The sequence below is a fragment of the Corylus avellana genome, chromosome ca8 (assembly GCF_901000735.1).
Source record: "Corylus avellana chromosome ca8, CavTom2PMs-1.0".
In the NCBI taxonomy this organism is placed as follows: Eukaryota; Viridiplantae; Streptophyta; class Magnoliopsida; order Fagales; family Betulaceae; genus Corylus; species Corylus avellana.
In genome coordinates this window covers 2,258,605-2,264,334 of record NC_081548.1, presented here as the reverse complement: position 1 = coordinate 2,264,334, position 5,730 = coordinate 2,258,605, and positions in this window count along the sequence as shown.

Sequence of the window (5,730 nt, the reverse complement as noted above, 5' to 3'; positions counted from 1 at the left end):
TGTATTTCTCCGGATTATGTCTTGGAGATTTTATTTTAGCCTTAGTTATACTATAACGAGTTTCTGTCTCGTAGAGTCGGATTCCTACTCCGAGTCAGGTCTCGGAGAGTTTTTTTTTTTTTTTTTTTTTTTTTTTTTTTTTTTTTTTTTTTTTTTTTTTTATATATACTACTCCAAGTTAGGTCTTGGAGAGTTCTTTTATGCTACTCCGAGTTAGGTCTCGGAGAGTTCTTTAAGAGAATGCTTCTTTTGGTTGCATCCTGCTCGGAAGCACCTTTTCAGCCGTCTTCTCCAAGATTAATGAAATCATTTAATTTGTACATATGAACCTTATATGCTGCATAACTTCGAGATACTTTTATTCATTAAAATAAAGTAATGAAATGACGAACAAATTACATATCGCAGCATTTTAGACATAGTACTTTTTAAGGTGCTCAGCATTCCAAGGCCTCGGAAGAGCCTTACCTTTGGAATCTTCCAAGTGGTATGCTCCTGCTCTTTTGCACTCAATCACCCTATAAGGTCCTTCCCAATTAGGAGCCAGCTTTCCCTCAGCCGGGTCTTTAGTCGCCAAAGTAGGTTTACGTAGAACCATATCTCCAACTTTGAAGCTCTGAGGCTTGACCCTTTTGTTGAAATAACGAGTCACTCTTGCTTGATATGCTGCCATAGCCACTTGGGCTTGATCCCGCTTCTCTTGTAGCAAATCCAAATGCAGCTGTAATCCCTCGTTATTAGTCTCGGATTGGAAGGTCTCTACTCAATAACTGCCTGAGCCTACCTCGGCTGGAATGAATGCCTCAGTTCCGAATGCTAAGACATATGGTGTCTCTTCGGTTGGAATTCTCTTGGTCGTTCGGTATGCCCACAATACTTCTGGCAGATCTTCTGCCCAGTTGCCTTTCCGATCATCCAGCTTCTTCTTCAAGATCTTGAAAATTGTTTTGTTGGTGGCCTCTACCTGCCCATTTGCCTGGGGGTGCCCTGGAGACGAGTAATAGTTCCTTATTCGCAGCTGGGCACACCAAGCTCGGAATGAGTCGCAGTCAAATTGCTTGCCATTATCCATGATAAAAGCATGGGGAATGCCATACCGACATATGATGTTCTTCCATAAGAATCGTTCTATTGTTTTGGCTGTGATATTTACTAAGGCTTCAACCTCTGCCCACTTGGTGAAATAATCTACAGCAACGACCGCAAACTGTGCATTTTCCCTGCTCCGAGGCAATGGTCCTACTATATCTACCCCCCATTGGGAGAAGGGTCAAGGTGAAGAGATTGCACTCAGGTCTTCAGGCGGTTGATGAGTGACGTTAGCGAATCGCTGGCACTTGTCACAATTTTTTACTATATCTGCCGAGTCCTGATTCATGTTGGGCCAATAGAAACCCGCTCGGACTGCTTTATGTGCCAATATTCTGGCTCCAGAATGGCTTCCACAGACCCCCTCATGGATCTCTCTAAGGATATAGTTTCCTTCATCCTTCGAAACACATTTTAAGAGTGGCAACGTGAAACCCCTTTTGTAAAGGACTCTATTTATCATTGTAAACCTTTCTGCTCTTACCTTCAATCGGATAGCCAGTTTTTTATCTGAAGGGAGTATTCCTCTTTCCAGGTATTCCACGATTTCTAGCTGCCAATTAGGCATGGTCTCGGCTGTCGAGACCGACACCGTCTCGGTAACTGATGACTATGGAAGAATTTGGATAGGAGTCTCGACTTCAATTTCTTTACTGGCTGTTGAGGCAATCCGGGCCAACTGGTCTGTCTTTTCATTCTCTGGTCTCGGAATCTTCACAATGCTAAACTTTTCAAATAAAGCTTGCAAATCCTGCACCTTAGATAAGTATAACTTCATCTTGTCTCCCTTGGCTTCGAATTCCCCTCGGATGTGCCCTACAACGACCTGGGAGTCACTCCGTATTTCGACAAGTTTGGCTCCCATTTCAAGAGCTAAACCGAGTCCTGCCAAGACTGCCTCGTACTCGGCCTCGTTATTCGTTGTTCTGAACTTCAACTTTAATGCACTGCATAATTCTTCCCCATCGGGAGTAATCATTACTATCCCTGCTCCACCATGCTTTTTGTAAATGATCCATTCACATAAATTACCCAGGTTTCATCACTTGGCCAGCTGGTTATGTCTGGCAAATTAGTGAATTCTGCTAGAAAATCAGCCAATGCCTGGCCTTTGAGAGAATTTCGAGGGAGAAACTCAATATCGAATTCTCCCAGCTCAATGGCCCAGTTAGCTAATCTTCCCGACAGATCTAGCTTTCTTAGTACTTTCTTCAAAGGGTATTCAGTTAATACCCGGATAGTATGAGCTTGGAAGTAGGGTCGGAGCTTCCTGGATGCTATAACCAAGGTGAAAGCCAGTTTTTCCATCTGGGGATACCTTTCTTCAGCGCCCCTCAAAGCTCTACTTGTGAAGTATACAGGCTTTTGAATTCCTTCTTCTTCTCGGATTAATGCAGCACTGACAGCCGTTTGAGACACAGTTAAATACAAATATAGTACCTCCCCAGGCATTGTCTGGCTCAGCAAAGGAGGGCTCACCAGATATTTTTTCAGCTGTTCGAAGGCTTCTTCACATTTGTCTGTCCATTCAAAGGCCTTTTGCAAGACTTTAAAAAACGGAAGACACTTATCGGTCGATCGTGAAATGAACCGATTTAGTGCCGCTACCCTTCCTGTTAATTGCTGGAGCTGCTTCAAGTTTCTCGGAGATTGCATATCCAAGACAGCTTGTATCTTTTCAGGATTGGCCTCTATTCCTCGGCTGGATACCATGTAACCGAGAAACTTTCCCGATGAAACTCCGAATGCACACTTTGAGGGATTCAACTTCATCCCATACTTGTTCAAGGTTGTGAACGCCTCTTGCAAGTCGAGTACGTGGTCCTGTGGCAGCACACTTTTGACTAGCATGTCATCAACGTATACTTCCATACTGCGTCTGATCTGGTCTCGGAACATCTTGTTTACCAGTCTCTGGTACGTTGCCCCTGCGTTTTTCAAACCGAAGGGCATGACCTTATAACAGTACAAGCCTCGGTTAGTTATGAACGCAGTTTTCTCACGGTCTTCTGGATGCATATATATCTGGCTGTAACCAGAGAATGCATCCATGAAGCTAAGTAATCCATATCCAGCTGTTGAGTCCACCAATGCATCAATGCGGGGTAATGGAAAACTGTCTTTTGGGCAGGCTTTATTGAGGTCAGTGAAATCCACGCACATCCTCCACTTCCCATTGGACTTTTTGACCAATACTACATTAGCAAACCAATCGGGATAATATACTTCTTCGATGAAACGAGCTTTGAGAAGCTTTTCCACTTCTTCTGCTATAGCCACATTCCGTTCAGGGGCGAACTTTCTTCTTTTTTGCTTTACTGGTTTTACACTTGGATCCACATTTAGCTGGTGGATGATGTCTTCAGGATCAATTCCTGGCATATCTTCATGAGTCCATGCAAAAACTTCTAAATTCCTTCTGAGGAAGATAATGAGGTCGGCTCGGATTCTGGGACTGAGCTGTGTTCCAATCTTCAAAGTCTTGTCTCCACTTACTACCACATCCTCCAAAGGTTCAGCTGGCTCTCCCTTTGGGTCATTCCTGTTATTACCACCTACTGTACCAATCACAATAGGAGTCGGATCCGAGACCCTCTTGAGAGACGTATTGTAACATCTTCTCGCCTGGGTCTGATCCCCTTTCACTTCTCCGACCCCTTCTTCCGTCGGGAACTTCATCATCAAATGGTATGTTGAAGTTACGGCCTTCAACTTATTTAAAGCGGGTCTACCGATAATGGCATTGTAGGCCCCTGGTCGATCAATAACCAGGAAATTTACCATCACGGTTTTCTGCTTAGGTGCCATCCCTGCCGTTACAGGCAGTGAAATAAGACCAATCGGCTGGACCTGCTCTCCTGCAAATCCAACCAAGGGAGAGCTAAATGGTGTGATCCTATCACGATCAATACTCATTTGTTTAAAAACTGGCCAGTACAGTACATCAGCCGAGCTTCCATTGTCCACCAAAATTCTGTGAATCATATGGTTGGCCACTGTTACTGTTACGACTAGGGGATCATCATGTGGCTGCATTACCCCCCTAGCGTCTTCTTCACAAAAAGAAAGGATTACAGAATCCCTTCTTGCAACTTTGGACGGTCTCTGTACTGTGAAGATCTCCTTGGCCTGTGTTTTTCTAGCGTGGGCTTTCCTGGCCGAATTAGACTGTCCTCCACCAGCTATTCCTCCTGAAATAGTATGGATTTCTCCTACTACTCCTTGATCCCGAGGGGGTCTCGGATCTTCTCTGGGACCATCATCCCGATCACGTCTCGGCTCCCGTGCCCTTTCAGCTCGGTTCCCTTCTAATAGGAAAGGCTGTGGATGCACCGCGCCTTGGTTTCTTTCCCCTGCTAGGAATCTTACCAGCCTTCCATTTCTAATGAAAGTTTCGATTTCCTGCCGCAAGGTTACGCAGTCTTCCGTCAAATGTCCGTGATCATTGTGATACTCGCAAAACTTCGTCCGATCTCGCTTCCTTGGATCACCCCGCAACTTACTTGGCCACCTGAAAGCTGGGTCTCTTCTAATTTCCATAAACACTTCATTGACCCTGGTATTCAAAGGTGTGAACCTTCGATCTTCACGTCGCCGGGGTTCTGTCTTTGGGACTGATGGTACAGTCTTCTTCACTATTCTCTTCTGAAACCTTTCTTCCTTCGGAACAGATGCTATAGGTGGCTCCTTTTTGGCGTCCTCTTCCTTTTTGGCGTCCTCCTTCTCCCGGTCTTCTTCCTCCTGACCTTTCGTGAGAGCTTTAATCATTTCCTCCTGATTAATATATTCCTCTGTCTTGGCGATAAACTCGGTAAGAGTTATTTCTGTCGAACTTTTTGATACTTCGGCCATTAGAGGCCCATTTGGCCTGACCCCATGCCATAACGCGGATAATACCGTTTGATCCCCCGGGTTATCCACTAACAATTTTTCTTTATTGAACCTATGCATGAAATCTTTCAGGCTTTCTTCCTTCCCTTGACGCAAAGATAGTAAGCAAGCTGAGTGCTTCCTCCTCTTCTTGGTAGCCAGGAATTGGCTTAAAAAGAGACTTCCAAGTTCTTTGAAACTGTCTATTGACTTGGCAGGCAATCTGGCAAACCAGTCTTGAGCAACTCCTTTTAAAGTGAGAGGAAAGGTTCTGCACGCTATTTCATCCGGAAATCTATGAAGGGAAAAGTGAACACGGACGCTTTCCATATGTTCAGAAGGGTCGCCACTACCATTAAACTCCTTGACGCGAGGCATCTTGAAGTTTTCAGGCAAAGGAAAATTTAACACTCGATCAGTGAAAGGCAGGTCGGTGTTATCCATGAACCCCGAAGCAGGGGTTTTCTCATCCTTTGCAGCCAACTTACGGGTCAGCTCTTCGTACTTCTTCTTCAGATCCTCCATGTCAGCACTCATCTGGCCTTCATTTTGCCCATGAGGTTGTTCCTGTCGAGGCCTCGTGTGCTGGGACCTCTCCTGCTCTTGGTGCTCCTCATTCTGGACAGTGGTATGATGGCTAGCTTGGACTGAACTTGCTTCTTCGTCACGGTGCGAACCAGCCGTCCGCTTTCCATGGCGAATTTCCCTTCGCCTTTCTTTTTCACGCCGTTCATCACGTCTTCTTGCTCGCTCTTGGTCCCTCTGGCTATT